Source organism: Erpetoichthys calabaricus, chromosome 12 (genome assembly GCF_900747795.2).
Source record: "Erpetoichthys calabaricus chromosome 12, fErpCal1.3, whole genome shotgun sequence".
Taxonomy (NCBI): Eukaryota; Metazoa; Chordata; class Cladistia; order Polypteriformes; family Polypteridae; genus Erpetoichthys; species Erpetoichthys calabaricus.
Genome location: NC_041405.2, coordinates 11556895 through 11570785, shown reverse-complemented (window position 1 = coordinate 11570785; position 13891 = coordinate 11556895). Strand labels below are relative to the sequence as shown.

Here is a 13891-nt window from a genome sequence, read left to right as displayed (position 1 = left end):
GTGCACTTTTATGGAAGATTTTGTTAAACAATTATCATGACCAAGCACAGGAGTGGCATTTCGGAAGGGGTTAAAAGCAGAGATAGATAGTCAAGATAAACGAATTACCTTGGATATGTTTTCGGAGAGGACCCGGGCGCCGAAGCTATTCGGATGCAGGCCATCTCGCTTGAAAAAACGCGGTCTTTCCCAAAAGAGGTCCCAGTTGTTTATGAAACCGATGTCTTGATTCTTGCAGAAGCCCTGCAGCCAGTTGTTTAAACCAAGCAGACGACTGTAGTACTCGTTTGATCGTCTGATTCATCTTATTGATGAATTTCAAAAATTTTGAAAAAATGAGTACATGGGCAATCCTAGCAGTTAGAAACGATGAAATCAAATGAACTAATGCCAAAAATGTTGATTGGTAACACGGCAAATTGGTTAAATGTGTATCAATATACTATGATGAAACAGTTGGTGGTGATCGTGCGGAAGATGAAAAAAACATCTTAAAATATCCTGAAGAATATCTACAACCGTTTACACCGTCCAGTCTTCCACCGCACAAATTACTGTAGAAAGAGGGATGTATCAAAGAAAGGTAACATTAGACAACAAAGGAGATCTTGATATGCCATTCGTATTAAAATGTTAACAGTTTCCCATTAGGTTAGCTTTTACAAAGACAATTAACTAATCTTGGAGCCAAACATTCGAAAAAGACGTTTTATTTAATGGAGAGAGAAACAAAATTCAATCACAGGCAGTTATACGTTGCGTTGATGCATATGTAACAATTCCCATGAAAATAAAAATCTGCTTAAATTGTACATCCGCATCCCCATTAATGAGTGGCAGACCCTCAAAGAGGCTAGGGTGTAGTGCAGGCCCGGGGGTTAGCGAGTGAAGCAAGCAGGGGGCAAAGCCCCTAGTTACTTAATAAAATACATATTGTTTTAGGTGACTTGTTACTTTTAAAAGTAATTGGACTGTAGAACACGCATACCTTTTTATACTCTAAAACACTGCTTTCGAGATTGTGCTGCTAAGTTTAGCACAGTACCTTCAGTTCATTAACATAAATTTAGGAATTTCTGAAATATAGAGACATCATTTGCCTCAGGAAATTAAATTTTGTGGACGCTTCCACCTGTGGCTGCTGAAAACATTTTGTGAAGCTAAGCAGGTGAACAGAGTGGACATGTGCAGACTACAGAATCCTTAAGTGTAACCCAGTTAAGGATTTACATTGCCAAATAACCGGGTTGCTTGCTAAGAAATTTACTACATCTGTTAATCAGTTTTTTCAGAGATAATTAACTTGGTTTCTTTAACCGGGGAAAAAGAGTTTACATGACATTGTAGAACAAATGTTTCTGTGAATAACCAGGTTATTAAAGCACATGTAAGCACACTGATTGGTTCTTTGAACTGTGTAAAAGATGCCTCGTGGCTCAAAAAAGTGGTATCAAATAAACCATAAAAACTTGTATTTTGAATAATTGTAGCCCTTTGCAGATACCTGTGGCAGCTTTTGGTTATCAAAGAGATGTGATTAAAGCGCTGACCCTTGATACACTACAGAAAAACCTGATAGGGCTCAAACCTTTTTCTGGTTAATGAAGCCTTTTTAGTAGTACTTTGTGAGTACACAGCAGATTATAGACTTGATTTTGCAAACTAATGTCATATTGTGCATGTATACTGTATATGTCAAAATGTAATTAGTGTTTTGTTTTTTTTTCATCTCAAGGATCATCTTCATTTGAATGTGCACCGAAGATTCAGAAAGCAGAAGTGAATGGCAAGATAAAAATTGAATGTGCACTAATTCAAGAGTTTACTGACGACGTAAAGAATGTTGTTTGGAACTTAAATGATAGCACAGTACTTCGCTACGATCAAATAGGAAACGTTTTGGAGAACACATCACAAGGAAGAATGGTGCCTTTTGCCTTGACCAAGACAGAAATTGCAGTTACTATTATTAATGTTCAGATGTCAGATTTTGGATTCTATCAGTGTTTTGTACACAATGGCGAAACCACGAAATGCTGTTCAATTAATCTTCAACCCATGTTGCCTTCAACAGCTTATAGCACAGTGGCCACAAGCAATACCAGTAAGTGGATGGTTAAAATATTTTCACTTATGCAGAATACTTTAGTGATAAAATTAAGCAAAGAGTATTAGCTGATTTAACTAGGGTTGTGTTGTGTCATCTGGTAATATTTTTTTAAAAAACTTATTTGCTTATCGATGCTTTGTGAAACATTATTTCAGATGGCATACAGGAATATGCTTTGCAGTGAATAACTGAAACTGTTTTTCTTTATTTTTGGTTTATAATGTGCAAAAAATAATTACCAATAAAAGTAAATCCTATATTTTTTACTGTAATTTTGGCCAAATCAAAAAATGCTAACCCCTCACTGCTTAGTCTGACACTTCATGTGTAAGTAGAAATGAAACCTCCCACACCTTTTGCATTACATATACTGCTCAAAAAATTAAAGGAACTCTTTTTTTTAATCGGAGTATAGCATGAAGTCAGTGAAACTTCTGGGATATTGACCTGGTCAGTTAAGTAGCAGAGGGGGTTGTTAATCAGTTTCAGCTGCTTTGGTGTTAATGAAATTACCAACGGGTGCACTAGAGGGGCAAACATGAGATGACCCCCAGAATAGGTGGAGGCCACTGACATCTTTTCTGACTGTTTTTTCGCTAGTGTTGTATTTGGCTACAGTCAGTGTCACTACAGGTAGCATGAGGCGATACCTAGACCCTACAGATGTTGCACAGGTAGTCCAACTTCTTCAGGATGGCACAGCAATACGTGAATTTGCCAGAAGTTTTGCTGCGTCTCAACAGTCTCAAGGACATGGGGGAGATTCCAGGAGACAGGCAGTTACTCTAGGAGAGCTGAACAGGGCCGTAGAAGGTCCTTAACCCATCGGCCGGACCCACCGGTATCTGCTCCTTTGGCCAAGGAGGAACAGGATGAGTACTGCCGGAGCCTACAAAATGACCTCCAGCAGGCAGGGCCACTGGTGTGAATGTCTCTGACCAAATAACCAGAAACAGACTTCATGAGGGTGGCCTGAGGGCCCGAAGTCCTTTAGTGGGCCCTGTGCTTACTGACCGCATGGCACTGTGGAATTCGATTTGTCATTTGCCATTGAATACTAGAATTGGCAGGTCCACTACTTGGACCCTGTGTTTTTCACAGATAAGAGTAGGTTCACCCTGAGCACATGTGACAGACGTGAAAGGATGTGGAGAAGCCGTGGAGAACGATATGCTGCCTGAAACATCGTTTAGCACAGGGGTGCCCACACTTTTTCGGCTTGCGAGCTACTTTTAAAATGACCAGGTCAAAATGATCTACCTACATTAAAAATGTTATATAGATAAATATATACACTCACTCCTATCTATCTATCTATCTATCTATCTATTGATCGATATAGATCGATATAGATATGTTGGCGTACCTTGCATAACTGAATAAACCTTATGGCACAATGACAATTCAATACATTTATTGTCACTACAGTATTTAGACTTAATAATCATGTGGGAAAAGGCTGATTTGAATAAATAAATACAGCTGAATTTCCTCATGTTTTGGGTACTTTTCCTCTGTGAGTAAGTTCCAAAACTGTCCCAAGAGCCCCAGACTTCAGCTGAATGTCATCCTGTAGTGTCAAAATCTCATCCTCCACTGTAGAGGAGTTTTAGATGAAACAGTATTTCAATTTCTGATGCAAGTGAATCACCCTCAACATCTTCCCCAAGTGGATAGCACATAAATGTAGCGATTGACTCAAGTAAAGCAAAGTCTTGAAACCGTCTGTCAAAGTCTGACAATTTTCAGTGTGCTCTGTAGCGTATGCTGTCAAGTTGCGCCCACGCCTTCCATTGCGTGTCCAGTTCTGATGCGAGGTTTTGGATGTTCCCCAAATCATGGCGCTGTAGCTTTGAGGACACATGTTGCATTTTTCATTTGAAAGCATTAACTGAGATAATCATATTGACCATAGTTTTGTCTTTTCTTTACAGTTGTAAATTAAGCTCATTTAACATGTTGGTCAGATCGCTTTTCAGAAGGAAGTCAGTTTCGTAGTTTTTATGAACAGTTTGAAAGTGCCTTTCCACATTTTCCTTCTTTGGAATAGCAATGATAGATTGACAGATCAGACAAACGCACTTTGATTGTGACATTGTGAGAAAAAAATTCCTCTTCCAATTCCACATGTCCAGCCCCCGACCCCCACCAATTTTTTTTTCATACCCCTTCTTTATTCGATATAAGTTGTAAGGCTAACTAGATCACTTAGATAGCCGGCGTTTTGCAGTAACTCACGCATTTGATTGTGTGTGCGGGATGACCCGTGTGTTAGAAGAAAAGAGATCTCAGACTGGCTGTATGTCAATCAAGTGGGAAATGCCATAGAGAGGATATGATAGACTAACATCTAAAAAAATTTTTTTTTCAATGCAATGCGATCTACCTGCACTACCTTTCCGATCTACCGGTCGATCATGATCGACGTTTTGGGCATCCCTGGTTTAGCATGACCGGTTTGGTGGTGGGTCAGAGATGGTCTGGGGAGGCATATCCATGGAGGGACACACAGACCTCTACAGGCTATACAACAGCACCTTGACTGCCATTAGGTATCAAGATGAATTCCTTGGACCCATTGTCAGACCCTGTGCTGGTGCAGTGGCTCCTGGGTTCCTCCTGGTGCACAACAATGCTTGGCCTCATGTGGAGAGAGTATGCAGGCAGTTTGTGGAGGATGGAGGAATTGATACCATTGACTGGCCCCCACGCTCTGCTCACCTGACCTAAATCCAATAGATCACCTCTGGGACATTGTTTCGGTCGATCCGACGCCACCAGATTGGACTTCAGACTGTCCAGGAGCTCAGTGATGCCCTTGTCCAAATCAGGGAGGAGATCCCCCAGGACACCATCCGTCGTCTCATTAGGAGCATGACCTCCCGCCCCACCCCCTGACGTGCATGCATACAAGCACATGGGGATCATACAAACTACTGAGTATGATTTTAAGTTGCTGTGATGCAATTTCAGCAGAATGGACTAGCTTGCCTGACGCATCATTTTTTCACTTTGATTTTCAGGGTGTCTTTGAATTCAACCCTCTGTAGGTTGATAATTTTCATTTCCATCAAATGATGTGACATCTTTTCATCCCTAACCCATTACCCAGTCCATATCATTAGAGATATCCAGCAGGATTTTTTTTCCCTTTGAGATGTGATGTGTTTTCAAAGTGTTCCTTTAATTTTTTTGAGCAGTTTATTTAATCATATGATGAACATGTGTAGGCCTCAAAGTTGAGAAGATACTGTATTGGCATTACCAATGTAACACATTAAAGTAAAACAAAATATCGATATTTCACTACTCTGTGCATTTTCTTGATTATGTAATTATTTAGGGTTGCTCTTCTACCTCCCTAATACCCAGAATAACACAAAAAAAGCTAGGACCTTCAAAAAAGATAATTTCAACCTAAAAAATAAACAAGGAAGGATAAACATGGCAAGCAAAGTATAAATATACAGAAGTAAACAATAACTTGTCCACCAGGCCTGACTAATTCAAGACTTGCATTCCTATGTATGTAATAAGGTGACTTTTCACTTGCACACCTTACAATACCAAAACAAATTGTTCATTCCTCTATGGCCGTTAGCATTAAGCATCAATACTGTCCCTGTACTCCAAAGCTGTGTTTTACTGCTTAACATGTGAAACTTTTACAGCAGCTTTGCAAGTATCTTTGATTACCTTATTATCTTAAAGTTGTTTTGAGGTAGGATTTGACTACCAATGATTGGTTGTGTGTCTGAAGATATCGATTGGAAATCATTTGGCAGCTTTTTTAGTATCTGCCATTTACTCAGTGGTTAACATTAAATTCCTCAACCCTCTGTTTATAGAATTACTGCATGTAATTCTGATTTGGAAATAAGTGTTTAACAAAATAGGTACAGGTAAAGGAGAACAAGTAATCATACTACACAAGAAAGACTCCAGGATAAATGTAGTGTCAGTTACATATTTATTTCAAATTTAGTTTTTCTATAGCTGAACTTCTCCACCTTGTGTTAATTTAATGTGTGATTTATATCTTATGTTGTGCAGATGTGTGTAGTGTACTTAATCAGGTCTGTTTTCATAGATTTAAATATCTGAAAGGCAGGCTGTTCTTGGAATTTGAACAATCAGTGTTCTGTTATGTAAATCACAGTGTGTTCTTACTTTCTTTAGTAACCGTGAAATAAATGTCAAGGCACCCTTTTTGTCTGGAGTTTACAGTGTTAATATATGTAATATTTTTGCAGATGCTGCACGAAGTCCTCTCTCTCACATCTTACCTGTTGTTGCACTGTTGATTGTTGTTTGTAGCATTGCTTTAATTTACCAAAGGTAAGTATAATCCAGAAGAAGCGTTTCTTCAAGCATAAAGTTAAAGAAGAAACATTCTTTTCAGCATTTTTGTTTTGTACAACTGCAGAGTGGAAAAATAGGAAAGGAGCACCATGCAAACGTTTGGGTACTCCAAAAGATTTGAAGTCACAGATAATGTTTGCCAATGTCCCAGATCTTAATTAGCTCATTAGAGCTATGGCTTGTTCACAGTCATCATTAGGAAAGGCATGATGATGCAAATTTCAAAGCTGTGTTAATACTCAGACTTCTCAAACCTTGCCCCAACAATCATCAGCCACATGCTCCTCTAAGTATGCCCACAAGGCAGGACAAGGCTATAAGAAGATAACAGATTGTTTTCAGTTAGCAGTTTCCTCAATTTGTAATTCAGTTAACAAACGGAAGTTAACAGGAACAGCGGAGGCCGAGTTGAGGTCTGGAAGACCAAGAAGACTTTCTAAGAGAGCTGCTTATTGGATTGCTAGAAAGGCAGATAAAAACCTTTGTTTGACTGCAAAAGATTTAGCAGACTTTGGAGTGGAGGTGCACTGTTCTACAAATTTTGACCTTTCTGGAAGAGTCATCAGAAGAACCTCTCCTTGATACTCACCAGAAATTCAGCATCAGAGGTTTGCAAATGAACATTTGAACAAGCCTGAGGCATTTTTGAAATAAGTCCTGTGGACCGATGAAGTCAAAATGGAACCTTTCCCCACACTGTGCAAAAATATGTTTAGAAAAAAAAGTGTGCAGAATGCCAAGAAAAGAACGCCTCTCTACCTGTTAAGCATAAAGAGTGGATCAATCATGCTTTGGGCTTATGTTGCAGCCAGTGGCACAGGGAACATTTCACTGATAGAGGGAAGAATGGATTCAATTCGATACCAGCAAAATTTGAAAGCAAACATCCCACTGTCTATTAGAAAGATGAAGATGAAAAGAGGATGGCTTTTACTAAAGGATAATGATCCAAAACTCACCTCAAAATCCACAATGGACAACCTCAGGAGACACAACCTGAAGGTTTTGGCGTGACCTTCACAATCTCTGACTTAAACATCATTGATAATTTGTGGATAGACCTCAAAAAGACCAGTTCATGCAAGAATCTCACATAATTAAAAGGCTTTTACAAGGAAAAATGGGTGAAAATGACCCAAATAAAAACTGAAAGACTCTTAGCTTGCTTCAAAAGCTTTTACAGACTGTGATACTTGCCAGAGGGGGTGTTACTAAGTATTGAACATGCAAGGTGCCCAAACTTTTGCTTCAGGCCCTTTTCCTTTTTTGTTGTTTTGAAACTGTAAATGATGGGAATTTAAAAAAGCAATCTTGCTTAAAATATTAAAGAAATGTGTATCTTTAACGTTATGCTTTGTGGAAATAAGGTCATCTTTTACTTGTTTAGCAATTCATAGTAACCAACGTTTTGACCAATGGTGCCCAGACCTTTGCATGTACTGTATGTACAGGTGTATATATGTTAAGGGTTATTTCTTTTAAGCACTTATTACTACAGTATATTGGAATTTTGTGATAAATTAGTTATTATAAGTAGGTACCACTTCACAGACACCGAACATCCACAGATGCTGCTCCCTGGGTCTTACCATAATATGCAGTTTTAAATTTGTTACTATAATGTGTCTTTTAGCCTTGTCTAATTGCATAAATATACATGGAGTGCAAAAAAATGATTTCATCCTCTTTGAAATCTGTTATTATACAGCATTGAATCTTGGTACTAATATTTCTTTTGTGGCACTGATGTATACACACATACACCTAACTGCATGTTTGAAATTTATAAATCCCACTGGATTTGTATGTTTTGGGAATCCTTCACAGGTGGCGCAGTGGTAGTGCTGCTGCTTTGCAGTAAGGAGACTGTGGAAGATTGTGGCTTCGCTTCCCGGTTCCTCCCTGTGTGGATAGCGCTTTGAGTACTGAGAAAAGCGCTATATAAATGAAATGAATTATTATTATTATTATTATTATCCCTAAACATGGTTGCTAATTTTGTAGTATTGTCTGTCTCTGTGTCGCTACATATATAAATACATACGCTTTAGGTGAATATACAGGAAATGTTGTGATAGTCAAAATTCGTGGTGCATGGTTTCTGTGTGTTCAGTTAACAGTGATTCTTCTTGAGTATAATTACACACATTCAGTAAGTAACTTATGCTTATCCTTTTTGATCCAGTTGGAGCAAAGGTCAACACAAGAGCACTCCACTCTGCACAGCCTTTTGCCATTGCTTCTGCTTTGCTGCAGGTCATTCCCAGAACTTTCAGTTCTTTCTCTACAGTCTTTTGCCAATTTGTTTTTGGTCTCTTGTCCTGTGGTGTCCAACAGAGGGCTACTTTTGTGATGTTTGCTCCTGGAATCCTTGGTACATGGTCTAGGCATCCCAGGTGTTGTTGCTATACCTGTTGAATGATGCATGTGTACATTGTAAGATCTAGTTAGGTCCTTGGTGGAGATCCAGCTTACCTAGAATAATCAAGTTATTGTTTGGAGGTAGCCATTGTGGAAGCTAAACATCACTAAAAGGACAGATAAACTGATAATTACAAATTGACCTGTGTGAGTCCCAGCAAGGAACTGGTTTCCTGCCCATGGCCGTTTCCTGTCCTGAACCCAGCGCTGGCAGGATATGCTTTGTGTCCCCAAGACCCTGAATTTGATTAAATAGGTATGAGAATATTGTGTTACTTGTGTAAATATAGAAATGAATGTAGAAGTGAGACAGAGTTCCTGATGGGAAATATGTATGCAAGCCAATGGGAATCTGTTAGGAGAGGATCAAACTCAATCCCATCCTGAAAACACCAGTATGTTTGTATAAAAAGAAGACTTTTTGTTGCTTCTTAAAATCTGCTTTTGTTGTCTGTTTCCTGTGTAGAATTTTAAAAAGAGAAAACTCCCTGTTCCTCCAACATGTATGGTACCTAGTAAGAGATTCACTGCCCTAAATCTACATTCACAACAGCAATAATGAGTGTTACTGTAGTCATATGAATTACAGTTACTGCTGCTTTTTTTTGTGAAGAAATAAACACAAATTAAAACTTTTACTTTATAGTGTTAGAGATGGATTCTTAAAATAGTTTAGTTTAGATTTTATTGTAAATTTGTATCTTAACATTATACATAATTGGTAAGGCAATTTCTGAATATTTCTATTGTTCATTTTTTATTGTTGACCCTGAACATATTCTCTGCTGAACTATCAGTTTAACACAATAAAAATATGAAAAACTAATCCTATTTCCAAAGTTGGGAAGGAAGATTTTAAAATCCATTTCTAAACTGAACCGAAAACCAAAATGTGATTGTTGAGCATTCTTTGTAGATATGTATTTCTCCTTTGCACTTTTTTGTATTTATAAATTATTCAGGGGTGCTCTAAGTCAATTTTCCAAGTTGCATTAAATACTTCTGATGGAAGGTGTTTGAGGGATTATATTAATTTGACCATAGAGATTCCTGTTTCTCCAGTTAATGTCAGAAACGTTTTCAAAGATCACGTTCTGAAATTTGGCACTTTAGCCAGGATATAATCCTCTCTCATATAATATGTTATGGGCAAAAGTAGGTTTATAGCTGGGAGTATGCGAAACACAGAATATATTCTTGGGTTATTATTTATTTGTATTGTTTGTCGTCTTCTTTGCCTTCTTCCTAAAGCTATTGAGTTTGTAAAGCTACTGTAAGAATCATCTTCAGCTGCTCTGCACTTTAACTTCTAGAGATATCAGTAATTGTTAAAATGTGAAAAAAAAAAATTATTTATTTGCTTGGGGTATTTAGAATTAGCTTTGGCATCAGCCTGGGAAAAAGAACATAATTTTGTAATGCAAACACATAACTTATAATCTTAAAACCATGGTTATTTATGTAATCATTGTTAATTCCAAATGAAGACTGGCTGTTATCTTGGGGATGCATGCTGCAACAAAAGAGAGGAGATTTTCACCATAATCTAGACATTCCAAGCAGTGTCTTTTTCAGTAGGCAGCTACTGCAGGAAATGGAACGTGACTTTGTTGCCTTAATTTTTTACATTACTTCCATTTTAAAATTCTAAACCTAAAAAGCTATATTTCCCCCTTAGCTACAGTTAGCAATAAGTGTTGAGCTGCTTCAGATCAAAGCCATTTGGGTGATATTCTCAGAAAAAGAAAATAAACAATTAGAGACGTCTGATATGCCAAAATGAGTTCTTTGCCAAACTACATAATTACAAAAAAAAAAAAAAAGTACCATTAACAATAATAATAATTTCTTTCCACATATAATTGTTTTGTATGAAAAATCTGCATTTGAACTGCAACACTGAGTTTAAGACTTCTGCCATATCCAATTACCATCACCCTAACTCTGTGTGTTCGTTATAAAATCTGTCTTTCAGTAAATTTGAAACGTTAAGTAATTATCAGAGAAAATCTAATTTGCTATAATTCAAAAACACTTAATTGACATTTTCATGAAAAGAAAAGTAACATATTATCTGTGATAGAATGGGAGCAGTACAAAGGAATAGAATTCATGTTTTTTAATGAACTGCAATGAATTTCATCTTAGTAGTTTATTGCATTTATGCAACAAACCAATCAACATTGTGACCACTAAGAGTCCAGTTTGAGAGCAATACTGTAGAGCCTTGAGCCATTGTGTGGTTACTGTTCCCATTTTAAAGTTTACATAGAACTCATCAGGGATCCTGAAGCTTTAATTTTAAGTTGTACACTGTTTTCAAAGGCCCATTGTACCTTTATTTAATCATGAATGAAATTAGCTAATGCACAGTATATAACTTTGAATACCTTTTATATTAACAAACTGTTACTGTGGGTTATTGAATGCACTTTCTGTAAAAAGTCTTAAATGTATCGCAATGTATTTGACAAAAAAAGTATTTTGTAACTTGGAATAAATATTTATATATTAACTTGATATTGTGTAATGTGTTTAATATTGAAAAATGAAAATGCCACACGTTGCATTTGTGTTTATTCAGCGGATACAGATTTTCAAAGTAGTGTTATTTAATATAATTGTTGACTAATTTCCAAGTGTACTGTATGTTATCTATGAAGTTGGTAAAACCGTAAACCATTGTACAGTCCAACTGTGCTGGAGTTTCAAAGTCATACTCACCTTTTGTTTATTTATTGAGACAGAATTCATCATCAGCTGAGAATACTTGGCTTTGATCCTTACTTAATCATTGTAAAATCAGTTGTCTGTGTTTTTTAATTGATTGGAGATCTTTTTAAACCCCTTCTCAGACTCCTTGGCATCTACTATCCTCTTTCTGAACGGCTCAAGGTGCTTTTTCGATCTGTGCATGGTGATAATGCACATTTCAACAACAAAGAGCAAAACTTTTTTGAGGCTTAAATAAGACAGGTTCAGAGAAGATCATCCCAAATAATGTTATAATCATTTGTACCTGAATCTAATTTTAGTGATTTTACGTATTGATAAATGTAGTGGTGCACAGATTTATTTTTTCCCATGTGTAAAATTTGCATTTATGTTTATTTAAATTATACAGTGGTCTACAAAATAGCATGATGTTTGTTAAATTGCATTTATTTATAGATATACTGGATAAATGAAGATCAAATACAATAGTTTATTTTTATATAGCACAAAATCACACAGGAAGTGCCTCAATGGGCTTTAACAGGCCCTGCCTCTTGACAGCCCCCCAGCCTTGACTCTCTAAGAAGACAAGGAAAAACCCAAAAAAAAAACCCTTGTAGGGAAAAAATGGAAGAAACCTTGGGAAAGGCAGTTCAAAGAGAGACCCCTTTCCAGGTAGGTTGGGCGTGCAGTGGGTGTCAAAAGAAGGGGGTCAATACAATACAATACACAAAACAGAACAAATCCGCAATACAGTATAAAATAAAAGGTTTTTTTAGAAGTAAAAAAAAAAAAAAATTTAGAAGTACGGAGCAGAATTTAATAGTAGATGATATCATATAATAAGATTTGGATATTTTTAGACTCCTGGAGACCTCGGCCATCAAGCTGCCTCCACCATTTGCCCATTCCACGGCTGAAACAGTGCTGGGCCAGCCAATCCGATGAAAGGACCCCTCTTTCCCATGATTCCTGCGATCCTCCATCAGGGATGACTTTACCTTAGGCAGGCAAAACAACTTGGCAGGTGGGCCATGGCACCAAGTGCCACATTTGAGTACCGAGAAGAGAAACAGAATAGGTGAGGGTTAGTATCCAATTATAAATATGTTACTTATGTTTTAGTGCTAATGACTAACAACAGAGATGCAGTCTGTACAGTTAATCAGCAGCTCTAGTCAGGATATGCTAAACTGAAGTAGTGAGTCTTCAGCCGGGATTTAAAAGCTGAGACCGAAGGGGCATCTCTTATAGTAGCAGGCAGACCACTCCACAGTTTAGGGGACCTGTAACTAAAAGCTCGACCTCCCACTGTTATTTTATTAATCCTTGGAACCATAAGCAGACCGGCATCTTGAGATCTTAATGTGCGCTCTGGTTTGTAGGTCATGATAAGTTCAGACAAGTAAGCCGGACCTTGGCCATTTAACACTTTATATGTTAAAAGGAGGATTTTGAAATCTGCCCTAAACTTAACCGGGAGCCAGTGTAAGGATTTAAGAACTGGAGTTATGTGTTCGTATTTTCTTGTTCTTGTAATAATTCTTGCAGCCGCATTTTGGATTAACTGGAGGCTATATAGAGAACAGTTTGAACATCCAGTGAACACCGCATTGCAGTAGTCAATCCTACTAGAGATAAATGCATGAATTAATTTCTCAGAATCCTGTTTATTTAGAATACGCCTTAATTTCCTAACATTTTTAAGATGGAAGAAACATGTTTTGGACAAATTTGCAATATGCGCTTTAAATGACATGCTAGAGTCAAAGATAACTCCTAGATTGCGGGCTGATTCAGTAAAATTAATCTTAATATGTCCACATGTTAAAAAAAAAAAAGCATTTCATCGGGTGTACTTACTTTTTTTTTTTTTTACATGTATGTATGATCTCCACTAATGCACGTAATCCCATTCTGTTATCACTGCTAATTTAGTGCAGGCATTTTGAGTTTGGACAAATGTTAGACTTAAGTCTAAGATGTTTAGCTGTTATTTACCGCGCACAATAAGGAGTACACCAATAGTCCCCCATCCCCAACTTCAGGCACTTATTACGGGTGGGCCACTGTAGTTCCGTCTCATTCGGTTAAATGACCTAATTTTACTGAAAAGATGATTCACACGGGACTCATTTAAACTGGAATTTTTATGGACTTTTTATAAAATTTAAAAGGCACAGCAAACTTTATTGAGACATACAATGGAACCTCGGTTCATGAACGTCTCGGTACACGTACAACTCGGTTTACGACCAAAATGTTCGCCAAACTTTTGCCTCG

At 37.4% G+C, this 13891-nt stretch overlaps 1 long non-coding RNA gene across 1 annotated transcript; it reads left to right on the top strand.

Annotated features, from left to right (window-relative positions):
• The first annotated feature begins 272 nt into the window (after positions 1-272).
• Positions 273-11413, top strand: LOC114661864 (uncharacterized). Its single transcript, XR_007936413.1, has 2 exons — positions 273-2104; positions 6364-11413. It is a non-coding gene; the product is annotated as an uncharacterized LOC114661864 (long non-coding RNA).
• The last annotated feature ends 2478 nt before the right edge of the window (positions 11414-13891 follow it).